This window comes from Podarcis pityusensis (assembly GCF_964106645.2).
Source record: "Podarcis pityusensis genome assembly, chromosome: 16".
Classification (NCBI taxonomy): domain Eukaryota; kingdom Metazoa; phylum Chordata; class Lepidosauria; order Squamata; family Lacertidae; genus Podarcis; species Podarcis pityusensis.
In genome coordinates this window covers 28,907,743-28,924,318 of record NC_138041.1, presented here as the reverse complement: position 1 = coordinate 28,924,318, position 16,576 = coordinate 28,907,743, and the positions used below count along the sequence as shown (strand labels likewise).

The window sequence follows — 16,576 nt, the reverse complement described above, 5'->3', positions numbered from 1 at the left end:
GCAACGATGGCGCGCCTTCCTTTTGCATTCCATCTACCACAGGCAGAATATATGGGAAGCTGGGGGCGAAGGGAGAGTTCGAATTGAAAAGGAATGAATGAATTAATGACTGACCGAGGAGCCCCACTTTCCCTCCGCGCGCGGGGAAGACACGCGCGCCCGCTTGGCCAGCCGCGCACTCTGCTCCGCTCTCCAGATGCCGGCGCGCAATTGGCAAGGGGGTGTGGTGGGAAGCGGGCGGCGAGGGTGTGCGCGCGTGTTTCTGGGCGCGTTCAAAAGGTGAGAGGGGACCTCCCCCTGCCCGCGCAGCCCCTTCCCGCTTTTGCAAGACGCATCGCCCCCCAATAGCAAAAATGATAGCAATAAACAAATGCAAACGCTGACCCCCCGAAGTTGCAGAAGGGGAAGAGCCGTGGAAAGGCTCGTTCCTTTCTCTTCCTTTAGCGGCTCTTGCGCCTTCCTTCCCCCCATTCCACGTTTCCCCTCCGCGCACACCCCTTCCCCTTCTCTCTCTCCCTTTTTTTTTTTCTCCTCCCTTGCCCATTTTGGCTTATATTCAAATGTGGGTCAGGGGTGAACGGCTCCCAACGTCACCAGCTTACAAGATGGCGCTGAGAGGAAGGCTGTGAGATAAGGAACGGGCTGCTATAAGCCGGGAGGACAGGCGAGGAGCGAGGAGGCGGCGGCGGTGGTGGAAGAGGTGGCTGCGACGGGGGACCCGCCCGGGAAAACCCCCTGGCCCCAAGCATGCCGGCGAAAAGGTAAGCGGCCGCCCGAGCGGGGGACTCCGGGGCTCCGCCGCGCTCCCGGCAGGGGGTGTGTATGCATGCCCGTGCGGATGCGCGCACACGTGTGCGGCGCTGGCCGGACCGCCGCCGCCGTTCCCCGGGTTTGCCTGGCGCTGCGCTGCATGCAAAGCCCGCCCCCCAAGTCCGCGCGGGGAGCCCACACAAAGGAAGGGCGAGCGGACTCCGCGCAGCGCGCTGTGCGCGCCGGAGAGGAGCCGCGATGGCATTTTGCAGCGGCTCCTCAATTGCACCCCCGGCGTGCAAGCCCAACAACAGAACCCCCGGCGTGTGCAATACATACATACACATATATATAGAATACAGTATTAACGTGCCTCTTTTTTATGCATTATCCCCCCCCCCCGTTTTAATTTTTGCAAAGCGCGCTATTGGAAACGAGAGCCCTCGCAACTCGCCGTGGCCGCTCGCTTTGCAAACTTTGCCTGGCTCCCTCTCCTCTTCCTTCCCTCTTTGTGTGTGTGTGTGGGGTGTTTTGCATTGCTCTGCCCTATGGCTGAGCCCATGCCTCCCGGGGGGAGGGGGAGGAGGAGGAGGAGGAGGGGGCGGGGTAGAAGAGAGAGGGAGGGAGGGAGTGAAGGGGGCATTAGCCAAGCTGCTGCAGCTGCCGCCGCTGCCTCCGCGTTGGACAAGCCCTGGGCGAAGGGGTGGGGGGCCCCTGATGGACGGCTCTCCCCTCCCCCCCTCATTGATTCCCACTCTTGGAGGTGGGTGCAGCTAAGCAATTATTTTGAGAGAGGGGTGTGTGTGCGCGAGGGTGGGGGGCGCACATGGAAAAAGCGAGCGCCAGGGGGGCGTTGCATTTTGCATAGGCTTGCGTTTGTGGCAGGAGCGAGCCTTTCCTCCTGCAACCGGGGTGGGGGGAGGTTGGTTGGTTGGCTTGGGGGGGGGCAGGCCGGCTCGGGGAAAGGCTTGCGGAGGGGGGCGCTGGAGAGACCCGGCGTGGCATGGCCGTGGCTCGGGCTGGACCCTTCCTCCACCCTCCGGTCTCCTCGCCGAAGCGATCCGTGGAGCCCCCCTCGATGGCGACGGAAAGGTGACCCCATCCCCACGACCTCCCTTTCTTCCCCCTCGGGCCGAGCCCCTCTTTCAAGCCGCGTTTGAACTTTTGCCACATCGCTTGCGCCTCCCCCCCCCCCTTCCTTTCCCCTCCATCTCCATTGAGAGCGAAAGAGACACAGGCGCTGTGGGGCGTTGTTAAGATCTGGGGGCTTTTGTTGCTGCTGCTGCGAAATTCAAAGGGACTAGAAACCGGAGGCTTGCCTTCCCCGGGCGGACTCTTGGGGTTCCCGCAGCAGCAGCGCCGCCGCCGCTGCCAGCCTTGCAGCCTCGAATCCCTTTCTGGAATCTATAGATTTTCCTTCTTCCTTTTTCTGAAATGTGCTGCTTTAAGAATACTCTCTCTGAAAGGCGCACACGTTTCAGCAATGCGTTACTTTCATGCTGCCCGCGAGTCAGGCTTGCCCTTTTCCCTCCCCGAACTGAATAGCCTCTCTTCTTCCCCCCCCCCCGGGAAAAAGAAACAATTGAGGAATAGTCTTAAGTAAGGACTTCAGTATATATGCGTGATGTGTATTTCAAAAGGGAAACCCGAAGTTTGTGAATTTTCAACCAGAAAGCTTTCCCTGAGTTTGCTGTTGGTGGAGAAATGGCATTTCTCTCTCTGTGTGCGCGCAGTTTTAGTCACTTTTGATGCTATTGATGAATGAAATGTGTGTTTCTCTCTGCATGGAAAAAGGCTCTCTCCCTCTCTAACTGGATGGCTGGTATTTGCAAATGAAAGTCGCCCATTTGGATCTTGCTGAGAATCTTGGTTTAGGGACCCTTTAAATGTGAACTTACGGAAGGGAAGAGGCTCAAAGACCTCCTGTTTTTAATTTCTCCCAGGTTGACATGGGTGCACCAGGGAGGGCAGAAGAGGGTGCCTGCACCTTAGTTCCCCCCCCCTCCAACATAGTACAGTTTTTTCCTTTATCAGAGATGCCAGCTGGCTCCTTCTCTTTTAGTCATTTTACTCACGATGACTGTTGTGCCATTGGCTGGGGAAGTGTTTTGAACTTTGCCCTTAAGATTTTTGGAAAAGAAAACCCCAACTATTAAAAATTCTTATAATACCGCCCCTCCCCGCTTGAAAGGAAATAAAATATGTTTATTTCCTGGGACGGTCGTGTCACTTAGGCCACTCTGTGAATAGTGTTTGGACATTGGAAGGAAGGGTGCATTTTTTGCATAGCGAATTCAGCCTTAAAAATTTGTACACTGAGAGATGCGTGGCAAAAGGTGATGTTGGTTTGAAGGCAGGTGGGTGGGTTGGGGAGTGGGGGGGGGAAAGTTAAGGTGGTGGGGGAAGCCCTTTAGAAAAACAGAACTCTTGTTTTGACCGCAAAGCATTTCTTGTTTTTCGTTGTTTTTTTACGGAAGATAAAACACAATAATGAGTGGTGGAAAGGAAAAGAAATGGCTTATTTCGAACAAAAGATTTGGGTTGGTTTTTTCCCCAGAGCCAAACTTCATCTTTTCATCAGGCGTCATAATTGGCTCTTTAGGATTGTGCTGTTGCAATTCCACATGCGGTCAGTGACATGAGGGGAAATTGACTTATTCCCATAACTGTTGGTCGCTACTTTGATGATTTCTACCCAGTCTTGAATTGCGACAGTGCTTAGGTTGAATTCCTTTTTTTTTTTTTTAAAAAGAAAATTGTGAGTTCCGAAGCAGAATGCATAGTGGTTATCCTTTAAAAAAAATAAATTATTTTTTTAAAGATACCTGAACCTAAATCAAGTTGATTTCATTGGGATCTACAGATGGTATTAAGTGGGTGCAGAAGTTAGTGTTTCTTTTTTCTTTTCTTTTAAAAAAATCCCAGCAGTGCCACCACCTGCTTCCGTCATGTCATCTCACCAACTGGGGATCCAAAATAAATTTGAGAATAAACCCCTTTACATTTGTTCATATGTTCTCTCCAGGGCATAAATCTCTCGTTCCATTGGGATCCAAATTCATTCCGCACACATGCACCAGAAATGCATTCTCTTAAGTGGACTGGTGCAAGGAAACACATGTCATGCTGTTTTGGAAAAGTGACGTGCGTCAAAAAAGAGGGCGAGTTTTTAATCTTGACAGTCCTTAAGGGGGATGCAAGCCATGCTTCCTATGCGATAGCTCACCTTTTCAGATGTTCATGCACCTACTTCTTAAAAAAACAAACAAACCCAGAAGCAGCAACTTCTCTGTGTTAAAAAAGATCTGGATCTTGCATGCCTTTTTCAAACTTCCCAAGACATAAACATCCAAATAAATTTTTAGTTCTCTCTCTTTTTTAAAAGGAACTCCACGTAGAGAATAGCACCTAGGTAAAAGAAACAGCATCAAGTTCTTAATTTGTGTAGACTGCTGCTGTTTTGCTGAATGACTCGGGCTGGGAAACTTGTTATCGATACCTGAAAAGTGTGTTATATAGATGCCTGAAGCTTTAAGCTATCACGTGATAAAGCTCCTGTCCTGTCTGTCAGGCCTGGATAGTTTAGCAGAAGCAACTGTGTGATAAGGAAGCCTCAGACCTGGGAGGTGGATGGGTGCTCTGTAATTGTTTGGCCAGGGTTTTAGATGGGTGGGGGCGGAAAGCTGAAATGGATTTACGCCTAACCCTGGGTGCTGCAGTTCCAAAAATTTTCCTACAATGCTGCTGAAGTTTTTTTTTTTTTTTTTGGAAAACAAACAAAAAGGCCAGCAAGGTGAGGCAATTTGAGGAAGCTGGTGGTAAACTCTCTAAAAAAACAGAAATGGCCTATTACCGGTTTTCTTAAGGGGGGGGCAGCTCACAAACAGCATTGTTCTGATCACTGGCATGGGAAAAAAATAAGACATTTGATCCTATGGATGGTCTTTATTTTCCTTTTCGCTGTTGCAAAATGAAATCCCAATTTTGCATCGGCAGATGGCTCCTTTGAAAGCCCTGGCATGTTAATGGGAGATCTCTTTAGTAGGGGTTTGCCATTTCAGAAGAGAGTTTTATTTTTTATTTTTTCTGTAAGGCAAACCCACGTCCATTTCTTTTTCCACAGTTGGGTCTGACTGCGCCCCTTTAATTTGCTTGTTGTGTTAATCAGGAATCTCCTGCTTTCTTAAGGCTAGTGCTTCTGGCTTCCTCGCAGCTTAAGACCCCTCGCCTCCTTAGGGCGAGTTGGTTTCAACAACTCTGCAGCAGATGTTGTCTTGGAAAGTTTTTTTTTTTAAAAGGGGGGGGGAGAGGCGGAAACACATTGCATTTGTGATTCAGCCATTATGCAGGCTGTGACAGTCTAAGCTCAATGGGGTCTGAAGAAGTGGGGGGATGGGGTCTTGCATTTCAGCATCGCTGGACATGCTGCCTCCGTTGGGCTCTGCGGCGAAAAAATTAACAGGGCTCAGCTGTTGAATTGCTTACGGAGAAATCCAAGCCTGGCTATAAAACCAGGGAATTTTAAAATCGTAATCGTATGGAAACCCTTTCCAGGGCTTGACTCGGCTAAAGGAGAAAAGTGGCAGTCTATACCACTCAGGTTGTTCAAAGAGAGGTTTAAGGATTGCCTGTTGGCGCTTTGATAAAGCCCAGTGTGTTGTAATAGGAAAGCATGGATTGAGTCAACCCAGCCAGATTTTTTGCAGATAGTGGCATTTGGCCCAGTGCCCGCCTTCTTGGGGGCAGCTTAGCATGTGAGCGGTTCTAATGCACAGCACATGCGATTTTGCAATCTGGTGGAGCTTTTCTGCACAACATTCCCCCCTGTTTTGCAAACGTGCCCACAGGCCCCAAAAGCGTCGGAAGAATACTGGATATTGTGTCTTCACAACTTGGATGTAGGAGACTCTGCAGGCTGATCGGAAGCGGCTGCTGTTTATACCTGTGTGGCAGTTTCTGCGGCCAAATCCTGCCCTAACTGGACCTAGAGCCTCCCCGGACAGGCTTCTTCCGATCCTAGCATTCTAAAATGGTAGCAAATTGCCTGCGTGGTTTATTAGTTAGCTTTCCTGAGCATCATGAGCAGGGACACCTATGTGTCTCCAGATGTTGCCAGACTACAACTCCCATCATGCCCCACCATTGGGCCTTGCATGCTGTGGCTGATGGGAGCTTTCTGGGCAAACAAAAGAGACCCAGTCCTTCACTCAGGCCGTAGTTTAAACCGGTGGAATTCTCTGTGGCGAGAGGCAGCGATGGCCACCAATTGGGACGGCTTTAAAAGGGGATTAGACAGATTCGCAGAGGAACAGGGTTCTGTTCTGCTTTGTGCATTGGAATACCGTTTGCTGGGAATTTCAGGTGAGTGAGAGGGATGCTGCAGCCGGGTCCTGATTGCTGGCTTCCCATTGGTCATTTGAGAAGAGGATGCTGTGCCTGGTCCACTTTTGTCCATGTGGCTTTGAAGGCCCACTTTCGTTCCGTCTGATACGTCTGCTATTCCACAATTTGTCCTATAACGCAGATATTTCATGTCATTGTACCACAGTTACTGTGGTAAAGAAAGTCTTGAAATGGGCACCATTAATTATACGGTGGTACCTCGGGTTACAGACGCTTCAGGTTACAGACTCCGCTAACCTGGAAGTATTACCTCGGGTTAAGAACTTTGCTTCAGGATGAGAACAGAAATTGCGCGGCAGCAGCGGGAGGCCCAATTAGCTAAAGTGGTACCTCAGGTTAAGAACAGTTTCAGGTTAAGAACGGACCTCTGGAACGAATTAAGTTCTTAATCCGAGGTACTACTGTACCTCCATGCTCCCCTATTTCTCCCCCCCCCTTTTTTCTTCTCCCTTCTCTGTGCTTACAAACTTTCAAGCGGTTTCCAGAACCTATTCGGTCTTCCCTGCGAAAGCCGCCTTTCATCGAACCTTATAACCGACGTGGCATCTCTGGGATGCTTTTTGATGTGGCTTACAATGGGCATCTTGGCACATTAAACTTGTGAGAATTAACCACGTATTAGATCACCCCCCTGGAAGGAGACACGGCCGCCTCTTTCCTCGCTGCTGGGCTCTGTTAGAAAGAGGAAGGAAAAGGAACGCGAGCAAAGGCCAGCAAGACTCGGCTCTTTAAAAGTCCTGTCAACTTACTATTACTTTAAAAAGCGAGAGAGAAATCCGCCCCCACCTCCACCACACGCCTTGGTAGCTGTACCTGCGGTGACAGGTGGAATAAGCACCCGTGCTTCTTCGCCTGCGTTTGGACAGAGGCCCATAGTTGGCTACAAACTGCAATCCAGGATTAATCCTCACCCAGTGTTTTCTTTCCATATATCAGATTTCTCATTTTGTTAATAAACAGCGCCCAGCCGTGCACTTGCAGTCAGCTGTTTGGAGAAGCAGAAGTCGCCCTGGGTGGAGGGGGGGGTCCCCCCCTCCACTTTGCATTATTGAGATGACTGCTCTCAGGCCTGTCCTAGGCCTCATATTTTCTTGACCTGAGGAGGACTTGAATGATATTTGCATTGGGGAGGTCTTGAGCTAGGAACTCAACTTGTTGGGAGGGTTTGATTCAGGTGTTCTGGTTTGTTTTGTTTTATTTTGCCCTGTTAGGTGGGGGGGGGGAGGAAGGAAGAGGTTCTCCCTTACTGCACAAAGGGGAGACATTTAAAACGATGCACCTCAAAGGTGGTCCTGGGAAGAATTCTTGATGTCCTATCATTTGAGTTTTTTTAAAAAAGTTTGATTCTGATTACCATGATTTTTTTTTTTCTTTGGGTGGTGGAAATGTTCAGCTTTTCTTCCCTTGTCCTGCTAAAGCTGTACAGTGGTACCTCGGGTTACATACGCTTCAGGTTACATACGCTTCAGGTTACAGACTCCGCTAACCCAGAAAAAGTGCTTCAGGTTAAGAACTTTGCTTTAGGATAAGAACAGAAATTGTGCTCCATTGGCGCGGCGGCAGCAGGAGGCCCCATTAGCTAAAGTGGTGCTTCAGGTTAAGAACAGTTTTAGGTTAAAAACGGACCTCCGGAACGAATTAAGTACTTAACCTGAGGTACCACTGTACTTGAGAACAGCCTCACCCTCTTGATCTTAGAAAGAATGAGAAATTGAGAGAAAAGACCAGAGAGGAAGTACCGGATGTTATGAATTTGCACCCTGTCTCCCTTCTTAACTTAATAGATCCCTGCTTCCCCAAAACATGCATTCAGAAAAGGCGTTTTATTTTATTTTAAGCACTTGTGAAGTATTGGGAGCAGATTTTGTCTATGGTAATCTTAACAGGATGCTTTGTGAAGTGAGGCCAGTATAACTGCTGTCCCTGTTTTTAGGTGGAGTGAAGTAGACCACAAACTTAACACACCTGGAGTTAGTGTTGTGGCCATTTCCGGACACCACAGTTTCAGATGGGTATTGACATGCTGGAACGTATGCAGAGGAGGGCAACCAAGATGACCGAGGGTCTGGAAACCAAGCCTTATGAGGAACGGTTGAAGGAATTGGGTGTGTTTAGCCTGGGGAAAAAAGAGGAAGACAGGGCAAGGGATACGATAGCCATCTTCAGATACCTGAAGGACTGTCACATGGAAGACAAGAGCAAGCTTGTTTTTTCCTGCTCTGGATGGTAGGACCCGAACCAGTGGACTCAAATTGCAAGAGAGGGAATTCTGACTAAACGTTAGGAAGAACTTTCTGGCGGTAGGAGCTGTTCGACAGTGGAACGGACTCCCTTGGAAGGTGGCAGAGGCTCCTTCATTGGAGCTTGTGAAACAGAGGTTGGGTAGCCATCCAGGGCCGTCTTACCCATAGGTGCTAGGGGTGCGGGGCACCTGGGTGCCAGGCTCTCGGGCGCCAGGCCGAGAGTCCGGGGCCCGAGAGTTGAGTCCGGGGAAGAGCCCGCCCATCGGTCGGAGTGCTGCGGCAGGCTCTTCTGCTGCGGGCGGCTCTGCGCCGTGAGTTCGGGGGTGACCGAGCCAGCAAGACGCTGAGGCAGCTGGCCGGTTCTGCCCTCTTGCGCACCTGGGACTGGGCAACCTGGGGGGGGGCACCGGGCAGATCTTTGTACTCCGGCGCTTAAGACAGCCCTGTAGCTATCGGTCAGGGATTCTTTAGCCGTCATTCCTAGGGGATAAAGAACCAGATAAAGAGCCCTCCCAATGTATTTGGAACAATTCCCAGACTGTTGGCCATTCCAGGTAAATTTGATGGAAGCACTGACGTTGGATGGTGGCCAGGGTGTCACAGGGTCTCCATCACTCTTTGCAAGTAGAGATGCTGGGGGGCGGGGTTGAAGCTTTGACCTTCCAAGCAGCCTGTGGGTCCCCTCTCGCCTCCCCTGGCCTTAGCAACTGCCCACTCAAAACTTCCTTTCGGCGAGGGCTGCCCGAGACTTCCGTTCCTCCTCCTTGCCCGTGTGCCGCCCTCAGCCCGGCTCTCCTACGTAAAGACACCAGTTCTGCGTCTCCTACATTCCTCTCTCGGTTTCACCTTGTGGAGGACGGGAGCTCTCCGCACTCCTCCGTTCTGCATTTCTATCGGTATTGCAATTCTCCCTTGGGGAAAAAAAACTCCCGGGCCTTGACCATCTGCCTGCATGCGTGTTTTCCTGCAAGAGCCCTACCCCAGCTGCTTGAGCCCTGTGCCCCCTTTTTGAGACCATTGTGGGAAGGGGGTAGGGAGAGAAAGAGAGAGAGCCTGTTAAAGGATTAACTTTTATTAGCAAAAGAATCTCTCTCTCTGTGTTTGTGCTCCTGAAGTGCGCCAGATAAGGCTGTAATTACTGCTTGCCCATAGTGGGGGGGGGGAGGGCCAACGGTGGGTGGGGCCATAGTCAAAAGGGGGTGGAGCAAACACAGGTCTGCTCTACCTTGGTGCAATATACATCTAGCCCAGCAACATATATAGGGAATCCTGCAAGCAGGCCCTGGGTACAACAGCGTTCTCAGCCGCTGGGATTCAGCCGTGGCTTTAGGACAGGCATCCCCAAACTCGGCCCTCCAGCTGTTTTGGGACTACAATTCCCATCATCCCTGACCACTGGACCTGTTAGCTAGGGATGATGGGAGTTGTAGTCCGAAAACAGCTGGAGGGCCGAGTTTGGGGATACAGTGGTGCCTCTCAAGACGAAATTAATTCGTTCTGCGAGTTTTTTCGTCTTGCGAAGCATGGTTGGTTTTTTCAAAAAAATCTTCAAAAACCTCAAAAAAGGCTACCACACCGCGTGCTATGAGTTGCTCCCCGAAGTCAAGTCGCAACTGCACCTCTTCAAGCAATGCACCCTGTATTACTGTAACGGTTTTAAGAAAAAGGAAACAAACTTGCAAGACGTTTCCGTCTTGCGAAGCAAGCCCATAGGGAAATTCGTCTCGCGAAGCAACTCAAAAAACGAAAAACTCTTTCGTCTTGTGAGTTTTTCGTCTTGAGAGGCATTCGTCTTGCGAGGTACCACTGTACCTGCTTTAGGTCATAGCTGTTGTGGCTAGCAACATTCCGTGAATTCGGCTAATCCTCTTTTGCAGTGTTAGAAACTCCCAGATCATAGAATTGTAGAGTTAGAAGGGACCCTAAGGATCATCCAGTCTAACCCCGCAATGGAACGTCTAGGCGCCATTTTTCTTTTTACAAGGAAATTTATTTTTGTTGTTGTTCAGTTCATTTCTTTACCACTTTATATTTTAAAATCTCAAAGCAGTCTACAACACATGAAATAATCCAGAATAAAACCCAAGCTTCAAGGAGAATATTTCAGATCCTTCTCTCAGTGACAGTATGCTTTCCTCATATCTATTTACCTACTAAATTAATATAGCTGCCCCATAGCAGAAGAACTCTAGCAAGGCAGTTTGGTGTAGTGGTTAGTGTCGGACTCGGACCTGGGGATCAGGGTTCAAAGCCCCACTCGGTCATGAAGCTCTCACTGTGTGATCCTGGAGTCAGTCACAGCCTCTTAGCCTACCTCACAGGGTTGTTGTAGGGGTTAACTGAGGGAGGGCTGTGTGAACCATGTACTTCTTGGAGTAAAAGGTGGGATTTAAATGCAGTAAATAAGCTCTTGTGCTTACCTGCTTAAGAAACCTGGAGGGGCCAGTTGGATGGAGACATCAGTTGCCAACCTGGCTTCCAGAGATCTCCACGTGGTCATAATTGGACACACACCAATTTCAAAACACACCTGATACCTGGGGTATTTCTAACACTGCTTTGAAGCTGTCCAAGTTGGGAGCCGTCGTCATTTCTCATAGAAGTGGCACATTGATCTCTGCACCGGTGCTACTGTTGGGCAGAATGAGACCCATGCCTCAGGTGGCAGGCTCTGTGTGTGTCATGCTGCCCTTCCTGCAATCCCCAAGCTTCCCTTTAGTGCAGAGGACAGCGTTAATGCCTCCCTTTATTTATTTTAAATCGCTTGTGTATACAGTGGTACCTCAGGTTACATATGCTTCAGGTTACAGACTCCGCTAACCCAGAAATAGTGCTTCAGGTTAAGAACTTTGCTTCAGGATGAGAACAGAAATCATGCTCCGGTGGCGCAGCGGCAGTGGGAGGCCCCATTAGCTGAAGTAGTGCTTCAGGTTAAGAACAGTTTCAGGTTAAGAACAGACCTCTGGAACGAATTAAGTACTTAACCCGAGGTACCCCTGTACTGCTTTTTCACCACCGTAATTAACCAGGCTAGTTACAAATAATGATAATATAATAATAATTTATTATTTATACCCCGCCTATCTGGCTGGGTTTCCCCAGCCACTGTGGGCGGCTTCCAACGGAATATTAAAATACAATAATCTATTAAACATTCAAAGCTTCCCTAAACAGGGTTGCCTTCAGATGTCTTCTGAAGTTGTTCTTCTCTTTGACATCTGGTGGGAGGGCGTTCCACAGGGCGGGTGCCACTACCGAGAAGGCCCTCTGCCTGGTTCCCTGTAACTTGGCTTCGCGCAGGGAGGGAACTGCCAGAAGGCCCTTGGAGCTGGACCTCAGTGTCCGGGCAGAACGATGGGCGTGGAGACGCTCCTTCAGGTATACTGGGCTGAGGCCGATGAGGGCTTTAAAGGTCAGCACCAACACTTTGAATTGTGCTCAGAAAAAGGAAAAGAAAAGAGCAAGCCAATACAGCCATGTACCCATAGCTAAGTAAAACATGCAAAAAGATGCCCAGAGGTCCATTTAAAAGCTGGTAGTAAGAAACCACAACCTGAGAATGCCTGAATAAAGCAATAATAACAATAACATTACAATTAATTATCTGTCCTGTCCCAGGGTGGGTTACAACAATTAAAGCACGATATTAAAATCAGTTTAAGAGCAACTTAGTTACAGAAATAAGGGGGGTCCTTAAAAAATGCACAACTCAAGTGTAATGAGGTGCATCTTCAGCATTCAATGACAGCTGTATGATGAAGGTTTCAGGTGCACCTCTGATGGGGGCGGTTCCATAATTTAGGGGCCACCACAGAGGAGGCCCTCTCCCAAGCCACCACCCCCCGCCTCTGAGGGTGATGGAACAACCATGATGACACCTTCACTGATGTCAGTCCCCGAGAGGGTCTGTAAGGAAGGAGGCGGTCTGTAAGGAAGGAGGCACCTGAGTCGTTGGGGGGTGTTGAATGTGAGCACCTTGAATTGGGCCTGGGAATGAACGATAGCAACCAGTGCAGCTGCTTCCAAACAAGGGTTATATGACACCTGAAGGGAGCCCAAGTCAGTAATCTGCATTTTGGACCAGCTGAACTGCCTTCAAGGGCAGCCCCACGCAGAGGGCATTGCAGTAATCCAGCCTGGAGCAATGGAGCGTGGTGCTATTTAAAGAGCAGAAAAACAGTGGTACTGAAGGCGCAGCTCCAAAAGGGAGAAATCAATCTGCATTTTTTTTTAAAAAAAAACTTTGCTGTTGCTGAAAATAAGATTCAATTGCTAGGTTTCAGTGGGGTGGGGTTACAATCTTGCCGCTGGCTTCAGGCAGCGAAACACCTGGGGCTGGTTCTTGTAGGTCTGGATCTGCAGGTTGATTCCTGGCTGGTTTGCAGTAGATCCCCGCAAGCATTTCTGACTCCCTTTTGTTTAACAACAGCAGCAAGAAAACGACCATTCTGAAATCGAAGCTCCCACCTGCACGATGTTTAAATCGGAATCCTGTCGCTTTGTACAGCCGTGGCTTTCCCCCAACCAATCCTGGGAATTGTAGTTTGTTAAGGGGGCTGAGAGTTGTTAGGAAGCCCGTATTCCCCGCACAGAACTACAATTCCCAGAGTTCCCTGGGAAGAGGGGTTGATTTTTTTTACACCATTCTGGAAATCGTAGCTCTGTGAGGAAGAGTAGGGAATCTCCTAACAATTATCAGCACCTTAACAAAACTACCATTCCCAGCATTCTTTGGGCGATACAATGGCCGCTTAAAGTGGTGTGATCCTGCTTTCAAACGTGTAGTGCAGATGGGCCAAAAGAGAAGCTGGACGAAGCTTTTGTGTGGAAGGGATCTGAGCTTTGTTCAGTTTGTTCAGTTCAGAACAAAACTCCCTGGGCTCAGAATTGCTTCATTCTAAGCCTCTATCTTTTTGCACCAGACTTCTGGTTGGTGGGTGTTGGGGTTGCAATGAAAAAGGAAGTAGATCCTGCAATCCCGGTCTGTAGAAAGAGGGATTGCATTGATATAATGGAATCATAGAGGTGGAAGGGACCCCAAGGGTCATCTAGTCCAACCCCTGAAATGCAGGAATTCTGCCCCCCCCGGGTCATCCCTAGGTGGGATCAAAGGAGCTTTTGGATTGCTGCCATGTCTCAAGACTTGATAGACCTGGGTGGTTGGCTGTACCTAGGCTTCAGAGTGCTGCCAGTGGGTTATCTACCCAAGGAGGAAGCCTTTTCTGCAGGTTGGTTTTGTCAAAACAAATACCGTATTTTGCGCTCCGTAGGACGCTCCGGCCCATAGGGCGCACCTAGTTTTTTTGGGGGGAAATAAAGAAAAATATTTTTATTTCCCCCCCAGGTGCGGGGCTGGAAGAACTAGGTCGGGGAACAGCGGGAAGGTGCGCTCTGCCTCCCCGCTGTCCCCCGAGCTTGTGGGGCTGGCGATGGGGAGAAGTGCGCTGATCCCGGGACTGCAGGCAGCTCTACGCAACCCTCGGAGTCGGTCTCCCGAGGGTTGCGCAGAGCTTCCTGAAGCCTGGAGAGCGAGAGGGGTCAGTGCGCACCGACCCCTCTCGCTCTCCAGGCTTCAGCGAAAGCCTGCATTCGCCCCATAGGACGCACACACATTTCCCCTTCATTTTTGGAGGGGAAAATGTGCGTCCAATGGTGCGAAAAATACGGTAGTCCATCAACCTCTCAAAGGCAAGCAACCCCTGTGCCCAGCAGTGTCAGTGTGCTGCTCATGTGGGGAGATGAGCAGTTGCAATTCCTAGGTTGAGAGAAGTGTGGCACAGTGCTGTGCAAATAATGCTCTCTCCCACATTAACCTTTTTGTGTGGCAGCACATACGCTGCAGGGTTTGAAAATCGCCGGGCGCATTTTGCATCCTGTTATTGGCCAATTGCGACCGAGTGAAGATTCCCAGGTGCCAGGATGGCGCCTTTTGTCGCCACCATCTGGAGGTACATGCCTGGGGATCATTGGATCCTGGGATATTTTCACACTTAATACCACCTTCTGTAGAATTCTATCCATTATATTTTATCTGCACAATCGGAATTACCGTATTTCCCCATGTATAAGACGCCCCCTGTTTTCGGGGACTCCCAAATTAAGAAAACACCCCTTAGCACTACCCGCATATAAGACAAGCCCCAATTTTAAACCTAATTTTTTTGGTAAAAAAACCTGGTCTTGTAAATATGGTAATTTCTGGAACCAAAATGCTCCCCCCCCCCGCCGTTCTGCCTGAGCAGGAGCAGTGAACAACATTACAGTTAAATTGTTGTAGCTTGTATCCCTCACTGCTCCGCTCACAGTTGTGAAGAATATTATTACGTTATGAATGGTCTGCATCATCATTAAGAAAAAAAGTTAGGAATAGACCAAAACATGTGGAATTTCCTCAGATAAAGTCACTTTTCTTCTTTAAGCTCTCAAAGTTCTTAACTCAGCTCAAGGTTGTCATCTGAACTGGCCAGATGTTTAACTGAGAATCAGTCATTCGAAAAATAAGACCTTGGAGCTGTCTTGCCCCCAAATTGCCTCCCTTTTGGCGACCACAACCTTGGTTTGAGGAGCCATTTGGCGCCTAGCTTACATATCTGAGTTTCTAATGCTGGAAATAGCTCAGTGGCAAACATCTTTGTGTTCTCTGTTGCTCTTTGTTGTACTATCAAGCCTGTTGTTGTTGCCACTTCTGCAACTAAAGCATTAATTAGTGGTATATTAATGCCTGAGCAGGGACGCGGGTGGCGCTGTGGGTTAAACCACAGAGCCTAGGACTTACTGATCAGAGGGTCGGCAGTTCGAATCCCTGTGATGGGTTGAGCTCCCGTTGCTCGGTCCCTGCTCCTGCCAACCTAGCAGTTCGAAAGCATGTCAAAGTGCAAGTAGATCAATAGGTACCGCTCTGGCGGGAAGGTAAACGGCATTTCCATGCGCTGCTCTGGTTCGCCAGAAGTGGCTTAGTCATGCTGGCCACATGACCCGGAAGCTGTACGCCGGCTTCCTTGGCCTATAGAGCAAGATGAGCGTCGCAACCCCAGAGTCGGTCACGACTGGACCTAATGGTCAGGGGTACCTTTACCTTTATATTAATGCCTGAGCAGGTTGCATGTATAAGGGATGGGGCGGCGGGTTTCTTGTTTTGTCGTCTTTAACTTTGCCCTCTCCATGTCTCCATCTCCTGAGATTTTGGGGCAAAGCCGATGGCTATGCAAAACTTGTGGCTGTGTCATTTATTTCTTCCATTTCCTCCGGTTCTAGCCTTGGGTTTCTTGTGATGTGACGGACTGAAAGACATGTTGGACGTGCACCATACTTACAAGTGCTTCAGAGCATCTCTCTCTACCCCCCCCCCCCGGGTCAATGAACATGCATTAAAGATGGGAATAGAGTTTGCAGATGTGTTTTTGTGTTAGGTTTCCGATTCCTGTGGTTTGTGTGCTCTTAGTGCTCTTGTCTGAAGCTAGTCATTTTTTATTTATTTTCATTTTCTGTAGACCTTTACAAATGGAAGAGGCTCTTTAAAAAATAATAATGCATTGACGCATTTGTCTTGTACACCCCATACATGTAGGGCACGTGGTTTCTCCCAAAGAATTCTGGGAGCTGTTGGCCGTTGCAGCTCTGGGAGGTGTATAAACTTAACTTCCCAGAGGCCTTTGAAGGAAGCCACTTTTAAGTGCATGGCACATACTCAACCTCACTGATCACTGCTAATAGGCATGGCTCGGTCTTGCCCAATTCTTCCTCCACTTCCCTGACTTTAGGGTAACCGCCGCTTCCTTCACCGGCCCTTATCACTGAGCCATCACCTTCCACCACGTCCCATGAAAACGGCATGGAATTAATAATAATAGTTTTTTATTATTTATACCCCGCCCATCTGGCTGGGTTTCCCCAGCCACTTTGGGCGGCTCCCAACAGACTATTAAAAACATGATAAAACATCACACATTAAAAACTTCCCTAAACAGGACTGCTTTCAGGTGTCTTATAAAAGTCAGGTAGTTGTTTATTTCCTTGACATGTGATGGGAGCGCGTTCCACAGGGTGGGCGCCACTACCGAGAAGGCCCTCTGCCCAGTTCCTTGTAACCTCACTTCTCGCAGTGAGGGACAGGGCCGTCTTACCTATAGGTGCTAGGGTGCAGGGCTTTCAGGGGCGCCAGGCTGATAGTCCGGGGCCTG

The 16,576-nt window shown here is 49.4% G+C and overlaps 1 protein-coding gene across 11 annotated transcripts in view; it reads left to right on the top strand.

Moving 5' to 3' along the window:
• The first annotated feature begins 560 nt into the window (after nucleotides 1-560).
• Nucleotides 561-16,576, top strand: part of HIC2 (HIC ZBTB transcriptional repressor 2) — a 139,861-nt gene continuing 123,845 nt past the window's right edge. For 3 of the 11 annotated variants that reach the window (XM_080985182.1, XM_080985180.1, XM_080985175.1), the window contains exon 1: nucleotides 1,424-1,513. The gene's annotated coding sequence lies outside the window, so the exon portion shown is untranslated. Of the gene's footprint in view, nucleotides 762-1,423; nucleotides 1,514-1,713; nucleotides 1,843-3,062; nucleotides 3,108-16,576 lie in introns of those variants that run through there. The other 8 variants (XM_080985172.1, XM_080985181.1, XM_080985176.1 and 5 more) reach the window with 4 other exon arrangements.